This window comes from Limulus polyphemus, unplaced genomic scaffold (assembly GCF_000517525.1).
Source record: "Limulus polyphemus unplaced genomic scaffold, Limulus_polyphemus-2.1.2 Scaffold2143, whole genome shotgun sequence".
Classification (NCBI taxonomy): domain Eukaryota; kingdom Metazoa; phylum Arthropoda; class Merostomata; order Xiphosura; family Limulidae; genus Limulus; species Limulus polyphemus.
This window is the reverse complement of record NW_013667753.1, coordinates 63,036-73,475: the sequence shown is the minus strand read 5'-3', so window position 1 is coordinate 73,475 and position 10,440 is coordinate 63,036. Positions and strand designations below refer to the sequence as shown.

General features: G+C 34.5%; 1 protein-coding gene across 1 annotated transcript in view; it reads left to right on the top strand.

Moving 5' to 3' along the window:
* LOC106466077 (cell adhesion molecule 2-like) overlaps positions 1-10,440 on the top strand; it is a 135,247-nt gene that overhangs the window by 124,054 nt on the left and 753 nt on the right. The window lies entirely within an intron of this gene.

The window sequence follows — 10,440 nt, the reverse complement described above, 5'->3', positions numbered from 1 at the left end:
CATACGGACATAAAATAACATATTATGCTAGTAATATCATACGGACATAAAATAACATATTATGCTAGTAATATCATACGGACATAAAATAACATATTATGCTAGTAATATCATACGGACATAAAATAACATATTATGCTAGTAATATCATACGGACATTATTTATATACGATATATCTTATTGGCAATAACTTACCCAGAGAATGTGCAAGAAACTCCAGTTCTTTTCCAACTTCTCTTCGTATTTAATCTGTATTATGTGAATGATGTTTTAGTTAGGAAGACAAATTTATAGTGGAAGCTTTTCGTCAGTAACTGATGTAATCGAACTGATTACACTGTTTTTTCACTTACAAAATTCAGATAAACTTTGTAGGTAAAATAAGCGAAATGAAACTTTTTAAACAAAACAAAACTTGTACATGAAATTTAGCCCTTATTGATGTATATGGCTTTAAATATATGTATATTGCTTTAAAAGGCCTTAATTATATATAGTATATTTGCACCTCTATGTTTTTTTTACTTGTGAATTATTTGATCCATTCTTGAGACTACCGTAAAATGATCAAATGATTTTACGTTAAAATTCGCAAAATATTCATTTTCGTAAAGGTCAATCGAGTGTAAGTTTTGCTTATTGTTTGTTTTGAATTTCGCGCAAAGCTTCACGAGGGCTATCTGCGCTAGCCGTCCCTAATTTAGCTGTGTAAGACTAGAGGGAAGGCAGCTAGTCATCACCACCCACCGCCAACTCTTGGGCTACTCTTTTACCAACGAATAGTGGGATTGACCGTCACATTATAACGCCCCCACGGCTGAAAGGGCGAGCATGTTTGGTGGGATGGGGATGCGAACCTGCGACCCGCAGATTGCGAGTCGAGCGTCCTGACCACCTGGCCATGCCGGGCCTAGTTTTGCTTATAAAGTTAATTATATTATCAAGGTTCTAGACTAACCCTTACACTTAATATAGTAACTGAAACCTAGTGACTAAATATAGTCGGATACATTACACTGTCGCTAAGCCGGAATTAGTCTGATACAAGAGTTTATTTGGTGTTGAGTGTTAGCGTTATTCTACTCTCGGTGCAAGACTCATAAATTGAAGCATATCAGATAAATGCAGTTCGAGAATATCTTCTTATGTTAAGATACAAACGAAAATATTACGTTTTTTTACAGTTTTTGAAACACATATTATAAGTGTATAGGAATGAGTTTGATTATATTTAAGAAAATACAATTTAATTTATTAAGACTAATAATTTGAATACTTGCTAATTTACCAGATACACATATTGTACAGTAATATATTTAGATCCATTAAGCAATTTGTAGGTTCTTAAACTATAGTTGTACTGATAAACAGACCCATGAATAACAGATTCGTAAAGTAACTAGTAGAGTAACAAATAGATCCATACACAACTGTAGAGATACGGATAGACCCATCAGGTACAGATTCGTAAAGTAACTAGCAGAGTAACGAGTAGATCCATACAAAACTGTAGAGATACAGATAGACCCATGAAGTACAGATTCGTAAACTAACTAGTAGAGTAACGAGTAGATCCATACAAAACTGTAGAGATACAGATAGACCCATCAGGTACAGATTCGTAAAGTAACTAGTAGAGTAACAAATAGATCCATACAAAACTGTAGAGATACGGATAGACCCATCAGGTACAGATTCGTAAAGTAACTAGCAGAGTAACGAGTAGATCCATACAAAACTGTAGAAATACGGATAGACCCATCAGGTACAGATTCGTAAAGTAACTAGTAGAATAACAAGTAGATCCATACAAAACTGTAGAGATACGGATAGAACCATCAGGTACAGATTCGTAAAGTAACTAGCAGAGTAACGAGTAGATCCATACAAAACTGTAGAGATACAGATAGACCCATGAAGTACAGATTCGCAAACTAACTAGTAGAGTAACAAGTAGATCCATAAATTGTAAAGATACAGATAGACCCATGAAGACAGAGATTCGTAAAGTAACGAGTAGAATAACAAGTAGATCCATACAAAACTGTAGAGATACGGATAGACCCATCAGGTACAGATTCGTAAAGTAACTAGTAGAATAACAAGTAGATCCATACAAAACTGTAGAGATACGTAGATCCATACAAAACTGTAGAGATACAGATAGACCCATGAAGTACAGATTCGCAAACTAACTAGTAGAGTAACAAGTAGATCCATAAATTGTAAAGATACAAATAGACCCATGTAGACAGAGATTCGTAAAGTAACGAGTAGAATAACAAGTAGATCCATACAAAACTGTAGAGATACGGATAGACCCAACAGGTACAGATTCGTAAAGTAACTAGTAGAGTAACGAGTAGATACATACAAAACTGTAGAGATACGGATAGACCCATCAGGTACAGATTCGTAAAGTAACTAGTAGAGTAACGAGTAGATCCATACAAAACTGTAGAGATACGGATAGACCCATCAGGTACAGATTCTTAAAGTAACTAGTAGAATAACAAGTAAATCAACGAACTACAGAGATACGAATAGACCCATGAAGTACAGAGATTCGTAAAGTAACGAGTAAAATAACTAATAGATCAATAAACTATAGATATACGAATAGACCCATGAAGTACAGAGATTTGTACAGTAACGAGTAAAATAACTAATAGATCAATAAATTATAGATATACGAATAGACCCATGAAGTACAGAGATTTGTACAGTAACGAGTAAAATAACTAATAGATCAATAAACTATAGATATACGAATAGACCCATGAAGTACAGAGATTTGTACAGTAACGAGTAAAATAACTAATAGATCAATAAACTATAGACATACGAATAGACCCATAAAGTACAGAGATTCGTAAAGTAACGAGTAAAATAACTAATAGATCACTAAATTATAGATATACGAATAGACCCATGAAGTACAGAGATTCGTAAAGTAACTAGTAGAATAACAAGTAGATCCACCAAGTAACGGATAGATCCTTAACACAAAGATTTAACTTATAGAGTAAAGATGTGTATAAAGTATATCAGATAGTTCCATCAAATAACGGGTAACACTGTGAAGAAAAAATATATTTTTATAGAATAATAAATACCTTTAAGGAACATGTAGATACACTATGTAAAGGGTGGATAAACAGGGCAGTAGATAGATTCATAAAGCAGCAGGTATATCTATAGGGCAACATTTATCTTCATAGTGCAACAGCAGATCCATAAAGCAACGGATATGTTTGCAGAGTGGACGAGAGATATGTGTAAAGTAACGTAAAGATCTAAGAAGTATAGTAATGAGTCCTAGTGCGCAACATCTAAGATTCATTTTCATAGAATAACATACACATCCATAGAGTAACAGTTTATTTAATCCATGGAGTGATGGGGTTGATCTATAGATCAACACACAGATTCATAGAGCGAGTTTCATAGAATAACATACACATCCATAGAGTAACAGTTTAATCCATGGAGGTGTACGTTATTCTATGAAACTAGTTATAACTCTATAAATCTGTGTGTTGATCTATAGATCAACCCCATCAATCCATAGAGTAACAGTTTTATCCATGGAGTGATGGGGTTGATCTATAGATCAACACACAGATTCATAGAGTTATAACTAGTTTCATAGAATAACATACACATCCATAGAGTAACAGTTTAATCCATGGAGTGATGGGGTTGATCTATAGATCAACACACAGATTCATAGAGTTATAACTAGTTTCATAGAATAACATACACATCCATAGAGTAACAGTTTAATCCATGGAGTGATGGGGTTGATCTATAGATCAACACGCAGATTCATAGAGTTATAACTAGTTTCATAGAATAACGTACACATCTATAGAGTAACAGTTTTATTCGTGGATTGATGGGGTTGATCTATAGATCAACACACAGATTTATAGAGTTATAACTAGTTTCATAGAATAACGTACACATCCATAGAGTAACAGTTTTATTCGTGGATTGATAGGATAGATCTATAGATTAATATACAAATCTTTAGAGTAAAATGCATAGATTCACAGAGTAAGAAATATATCCATAGAGAAACAGCTGACTAGATCAATAGAGTATAACAAATATATTCGTTTAATAGCAGATGGGCTCCTAGTTACAGCTTAGTACATAGAGTAACAAATAGACTTGTATAACGACAGGTTTATCCATCAGTAATGTAACAGCTAGATCCATGAGTGGAAGATAGATGTAATTTTCTATTATTCAACTCAATTTTTTAATAATGGATTTAGTATAATGTAATTGGCTAGGTTTGAGATCACGTGGTGTCGCAAGAGATTAAAATGCTCCATTTAATAAATACTAAAGCCGAGTCCCTCAGCAGTGAAATAACAATGTATTTCCTTGTGTACAGAATATGGCTCAAAGGAGTATTAAAACCAATGTAAGAAATTGATTGATTGCAATTGGAAGTAATCGTAATTTAAAGTATAAGTAATAACAATACTAGTACACCGTGGGAGACTGCTCGTGATATTATATTAATACTTGGAAAACACATTTGTGCCACTACTGGGGCTCGAATTAGATACATGGCGAGGAATGTCTTTTATGAATTTGTTTGTGTAACAGGAAACACAATAGTCCCTTGTTGATTATGACACAATGACGTTCAGCTTACGACGAAGTCTCAGCAGTCGCTTGATCAAGTAATGGAAAGTGTAATTTCAATCTTGTCAGGTTTGGGGTAATCTTAATCAATCACTAACTTATGTAGGAGCTCGTACAATAAATTTTAATTCACTAGAATAACTTTCTATGAATCATAGTACATTGACATTAGAAAAAAAACAAAAAACACTGTAACTAGATTTCTTTTACAGTTTCTTGCTGTATCAAGTTATAAACGAAGAAAGTTGGCGGTAAGAAACGTAATCCAATTGAATTATTTATGATCTTAAGTAGGCAAATCTGCTTTGAACGAGGTTATTTCTTCGTAAATTATAAGCTTCAATAAGTTTATGAAAATGAGAATGCAACAGTTGGAATAATTGGGCACTTCCAAGTGCTACTGTAAGAATAAGTAGATACTCCCAAATGCCACAGATTGTACAATTTGATACTCCCAAATGCTACTGTAAGAACAAGTAGACATTCCCAAATGCTACAGATTGTACAATTGGACACTCTCAAATGCTACTGTAAGAACAAGTAGACACGTCCAAACGCTACAGCTGGAACAATTGGATACTTACAAATGCTACAACTGGAACAAGTAGATACTCTCAAATGATACAGCTGGAATAATTGGACACCTCCAAGTGCTACAGTATGAATAAGTAGATACTTCCAAATGCTACAGATGAAATAACTGAACACTTCCAAATGTTACAGTAGGAACAAATAGACACTCCCAAATGCTACAGAGGGAATAATTAGACACTCCCATATGCTACAGATGGAACAACTCAACACTTCCAAATGTTACAGAGGGAATAATTAGACACTCCCAAACGCTACAGATGGAACAATTGAACACTTTTAAATGTTACAGTTGGAACAAAGTGTCCACTTGTTCCAACTGTAACATTTAGAAGTGTTCAGTTGTTCCATCTGTAGCGTTTGAGAGTGTCTAATTATTCCCTCTGTAGCATTTGGGAGTGTCCACCCCAAATGCTCATTCGCAACAAAGAATACAAAGACGAGTTTTAAATAATATATATATTCACATATTTTTTTTTAGTTTTTGTTTTCTTGCCATGTATTTTGTGCTTAATTGCTGAAATAATTTTGTCCCCCACACGTAACTGAACCCCGGATTTTAGCATTGTAAGTCCGTAAACTTGCTTCGGTCCCACTGGGGGTTATTTTATAATATATATATATATAGATAAGTTAGGGCTTGATGATTTCGAATCTACACAAGGTTATTTGCAAAAGTAAAAATGGCATAGTTTCTTGATTTGCTATTTAGCTTAAACAAGCATTGTTTTGTTTTCATCATGCAGAACAGTGGACACAATATTTTAAATTGTAAATCCAAATTGGGAAGATTATCAGCCTATTCAAATTGGACACAAAAATTTATAATCATACGTTCTTAACAAACAGTTTTTTTCTGATCATTCGCCTGGTCGTTAAGGCGCTCGACTCGCATTCTCAGAGTCGTGAGTTCAAATTCCTTTCACATTTTTTCAGCCGTGACGGCGTTATGATGTGACGCTCAATCCCAATATTCGTTGGTAAAAGCGTAGCCCAAGAGTTGGCAGTGGATGGTGTTGACTAGCTGCCTTCCCTTTTAATCTATCACTGCTAAGTTAGGGATTAAAAGCGTAGCCCAAGAGTTGGCGGTGGATGGTGTTGACTAGCTGCCTTCCCTTTTAATCTATCACTGCTAAGTTAGGGATGACTAGTTCAGATAACCCTCCAAGAAATTAAGAAAAACAAACGGACAAACAAAGTCTCTCTGGACAATATAACATGGTTAATCAGCGCCCTCTATTCGAAGGATCTAAATAAAATCAACGAACCTGATAAATAAATTAAGTTTGTCGAAAGTGTGGAGTCAAAACTTACAAACAGAGATGTTTCTCGTGTTCGTACATAAGTAATCTCTTCTTATCATTAAATATTGGTTCATTTCCTCCTTGCAATGACTCTTATTAAGCCTTCATTAGATATTAATTATTTTATTTTGCTTTACAATATGAACTGGGTTGCAATTATAATAATTACACCATAGTTCAATTTACCACAAGGTAAAATAGCTATTTTCTAACAAGAAAGTAACTATTAAGAAGGAAATCCTCAGCCAAATTTGTAGTAATTTAAAGCTGTTTGAGATTATAGCATATTTCATTGCCATGTTTTACTTATATTTTTTGCACACATAGAATATAACTAGAGGTGGTAATGATCCTAACTATCAAACGTATTCTTTTAGAACGTAATTTATAAAATATTCAAAATTAATTTATTATTATTTCCAGGATTTAGCTGTTGCAGGTGTCCACATTTGGCTGCCAGTACCACACGAATCCAAGGTATACCGGGTAATCGTCAGTTTTAGACTGTTCACGTTGAACTATTTTGGCTAGAGTATCTTAAAAGTTGGCCATTTCAGATTGTTTGCCAAACTTTCTCATGGGAGTACAGAGTGATCATTTTTCAATATTTGTGTGATTGGTGAGAGTTAAGAATAAATCCTTTCTTTATTGTCTGGTACACTTGTACCTTGGGTTTTTGTCTCGGTCTCAATATTGTTCCAGCTATCGTCTGCTATAGTTCCCAGTTTTATACAGTATTGTTAAACAGCGGAGTGCTGCGGAGGACAATGTTTTATTTGCTCTTTCTTCATCATTCGCTAATTTAACTCTGGTTACTGTAGTTGTAAATTAACAGTGTGTATGTGTGTGATTCTCCATTCAGAAACATTATAGCATTAGTTTGCTTTATTCACTGCATTAAAACGTGAATAAAAACCTTCACAAATGTCTTGTTCGACTACGTAAAGAGGCTATCATACTGTAAAAAAAATCGTGCTAAAGATAACTAGCTTCAGCCAGAGCCATTGAAAAGTAATTATTGGGTAGATAAGTGAAAGTCACAACAGTAAATCATACAGAAAGCTGGGAAACTTATCATACATGTATAATGCAAATTATAACTCTGAAGAAACACTCTTAAGCCTTGTTAAAAGGAGGGGCTTAAAGCTGTTATTGGTAAACATTCAAGACATCAACATTTTGGAAGGAAACTTATCTCAGCAATTGAAAAGTATACCTGGTGGCTGCTTCAACTCTTTCGAAGATACCTCAGGAACCTCTAATTCCTAGTAATAAAAGGGGGTGGCACTGTCTCATTATTGGGGCTGTGTGGTCTGTGGTTGTGTTCTATTGCCTTCCATGCATTTGAAACAGCTTTCACATTTAATCTAGTTTCTGGACGTTACTTAACTCTTTCTTGCTCTATTTAAATAAACGTCCATTATTAAAGTTGGTGTTAGTTGTTCACTGTCCATCGCGTGGAATCGAGCCTCGGATCATATCGTTGTAAAACCTTAAACTTAACGCTTACACATCGGGAGGCATTAAGGCTGACTCATACTTACCGCTGACACACGGGGGGGGGGGGTAAAATTGATTCAGACTTACCGTTGACACACCGGAAGACATTAAAGTTGATTCAGACTTACCGTCGACACACCGGAAGACATTAAAGTTGCACAGAACACATCACAATAGGTGGTTAGCGCAATAAGAATGGAATGTTTTTAAAGCAATAATGTCATATACCTATTAGGTTGTTAGGATGACAGAAAGAAAAGAAAACTGAAATAGAAATGTGTTATCTTGATTTTGAGGTTATATCAGGCTTGAGTGTTCCTAAACGGTCCCCGTAATAAGGTAATAGGAGTTGAAACAACAACTTAGATAACAATAGAGATGATAAAAGAGTACAACAGCTACAGATATATTTCTGTTTTGGATGTTGTATTCAGAGTTTAACTTATTTAGTTATCCTTGCGAAGACGAGAAATGCACACTAAAGTTGGTACGTAGTGATAAAACAATACTGATAAATGCGAAAACCTTTTATTATGCACGTCGTTTTACATCTAGCTGATAACATTAATTCTTTATAATGTTGTTTCAATGTTCCATTTCGCGATAAGGAGTCATTTTCATTTATTATGTACCATTCCAAGAGACTGCATTCTACCACCAACGATGTTCATTTCAAATCTAAATCGTTACTATGATATGCATATACTGTCTGATGACAATACCCTGAAGGTATTGTTTTTTTACTTTAAGTTTGACGTATGTCTGATTTCCATCATACATTTGGAGAAATAAAATAAGAACCTTATTCGAATGAGCTTTTTGGATATCTAGTTTTAGCTCTTATATTTTAGATCAAATATTCTATATATATATATTGTTCTTTTATAGGAAAAACTTGACAACGTTTTGACGATCCGCTTTTTGCAGTGGAACAAATCCTTTTAATACGAATTTCAATATTTACTGGTGGATATTTTAGGTAACCAAGGGATCATATTAGTTGAGATGTATATATATTTCATTCTATGTCAGTTTTAACACTGGCATTGCGAATAGAAAAACAGATTCTGTTGTGAGGTTAAAACATATTTTCCAGCTTTGGGAAATCAAGTTTAATTTAAGAATAGGGATACTTAATTAGTAAATAAATTAGTTTTTAGTCGAAAATCTTACATGTAAAACAGAAACAATAAATAAATAATATTTTTAAGCTCGTTTCTTATCATCTATACGACTCAATTTTATATTATCTTAAAGCTGTTTGTCCATTGAGGAAACAAACAATCCTAGTTTGCTTAATTGAGTTACCGCCACTTAAGTAAACACAGGGGAAAAAGCTTGACGTATATGATTAATACGCTAGGGAAATCAATAATACTTAAGTTCATTACATCGTTTGCGAAAGATGGCGTCTCAGTGGATTGCATATGAACAAGGTGACGCTCTTTCGCGAAACAAATTTGTTAAAAATGGAGAATTCGAAGGCTTGTTAGGCGGATCTTTGGTGTGCCCTGTTTACATAAGTAGGATAAATAAAGTCACGCATAATTGATTGTGTTACATAGTTTGTAAGGAATGCATTATCTCTTATTTCTGGAGAGAAATGTACTTGTGTTGATCTTCATTACATTATTCTACAAAGCAGCAGAAAATAAATGATGAATAGGCTCCTGTCATTATGCGAATTTTTACCACGTAAGAAAAATCAAAGAAGGTATTAAAATAACCAGTTTTCAATAATAAGAGTTAGAGAAACTTTTCTATGTTTTTTTTTTCCATTCTTTCTGTATAACAACCCGTAAATAGGTTCAGAAAGATTAAATGAATTTACAAGATAGACGATACCACTGACTTACGTATGAATACGTGTTATAATTCTGAGATTTGATTTATCTGTGGATAAACAATAATTGACAAGAGAGATCGCGCAACTCTAGATGATGAATATGGTGCTAGGACTTATGAAAAGTAGAGCGTTTTAAGCTGAATGTATGCGAAACGAAATGTAATTTCTGTTGTGTGGTTTGAATTTCGCGCAAAACCACACGAGGGATGTTTGCGCTACCCGTCCCTAATTTAGCAGTGTAAGACAAGAGGGGAGGCAGCTAGTCATTACCGCGAAACGAAATGTGATTTCTGTTGTGTGGTTTGAATTTCGCGCAAAACCACACGAGGGATGTCTGCACTACCCGTCCCTAATTTAGCAGTGTAAGACAAGAGGGAAGGCAGCTAGTCATTACCGCGAAACGAAATGTGATTTCTGTTGTGTGGTTTGAATTTCGCGCAAAACCACACAAGGGATGTCTGCACTACCCGTCCCTAATTTAGCAGTGTAAGACTAGAGGGAAGGCAGCTAGTCATCACCGCTCACCGCCAACTCTT